The sequence below is a fragment of the Vigna radiata genome, unplaced genomic scaffold (assembly GCF_000741045.1).
Source record: "Vigna radiata var. radiata cultivar VC1973A unplaced genomic scaffold, Vradiata_ver6 scaffold_73, whole genome shotgun sequence".
In the NCBI taxonomy this organism is placed as follows: Eukaryota; Viridiplantae; Streptophyta; class Magnoliopsida; order Fabales; family Fabaceae; genus Vigna; species Vigna radiata.
In genome coordinates, this window is record NW_014542365.1 from 1,612,514 (window position 1) to 1,614,020 (window position 1,507).

Genomic DNA, 1,507 nt, shown 5'->3' on the forward strand with positions numbered 1-1,507 from the left:
CGTTGTATTAGAAGGGTACAATGATGCTAATTGGATCTCTGATTCAGATGAGACAAAATCCATTAGTGGTTATGTATTCACACTTGGGGGTGGTGCGATTACATGGAGATCAGCTAGGCAAACTATTATTGCAAGATCAACAATGGAATCCGAGTTTGTTTCTCTTGAGATGGCTGGTAACGAGGCTGAGTGGTTGAAAAACTTCTTAGCGAACATTCCACTAGGAATGAAACCAACCCCATCGGTATCAATACACTGTGATTGCCAATCGACAATAGCTATAGCTAAAAACAAGAATTATAATGGAAAGAATAGACATATACAATTGAGACATAATTTGGTGAAGCAGCTGCTAAAGAGTGGAACTATTTCCATTGATTATGTGAAGTCAGAATGGAATCTAGCGGATCCTCTGACAAAACCTCTGATAAGAGTTTCTTATCTTTGTTTTAATGTTTGAACTATTTGAGTCAAAGACTTTTCTTTCAGCAACTTTTACAATATGTGGGGGATTTTTATAATATATTAATATTGCAAAACTTAATGTGTGGTTTAAAAACATTAAATTATGATCTTGATTTTTGGAACGTTGGGTGGCAACGTTCGTTTTCTTTCAACGTTAAATTTTTTAATTAAATCATTTATGGTTTTTTTTTAATTTCATTTATTTTCTTGATTCTCCCTTAGCTCTACAAATAGAGAGCACTTTTCTCATTCCAAAACACACCAAATTCATTTCTTATTTTCTTCTCTTGTTAGTTTCATTCTTTAACTCTTTCACTCTTCAAAAAATATTCTGAAAAATATTCTGGGTTATTTCTGATACTCTGTTTAAAGATCCTTGCTAGTTCTGAGATCCTCAGAAATTATGAGAAGTTCTTGTTGTATCTTAGGGGACTTGCCCAATACACCGCGGATAAGTCCTTAAGGACAGTGACTCTACACGCCTCAGGAAATTTGTTTTTGATTTTGTCAGCTTTTTACAACAGGTCGAGTCATCTTGACCTTCAACTAGGATTGAACAATTTCAATCTTCAAATTAGCCCAACTCGACTCAACCTTCAGCACCAGCACACTCGACTTGAACTTCAATGCAAGTCAACTCAACTCGACTTTCAGCCTTGGCCGACTCAACTCGACCTTCGGCACTGTTGACAAATTGGCAAGTGTACCAAATCGTACAAGTAATATAAATGGTAAGACCAAGTATCGTTTTCCCAAGAGACTCGTATGGCTTCCTCGTTCGTGTGAATTAAAATAATAAGACTTGAAAAATAAAAATTAATAAATTGGATTTAAGAACAAAAATATTAACATGTAAAAATAAAGTTGATTCAATTGACAAACGAAAACAATGGATGAATGGATGTTGTTGGGGGTTACAATTTCATCTATTCCACTCTCTCTTACATACTACCCTTGAATATTAGTTTGATTGATTCAATTGTTATGCGACTTTCTTAGCCTCCCCTTAACTCGATCCCTCGGTGAAAAGGGCCTAATATTA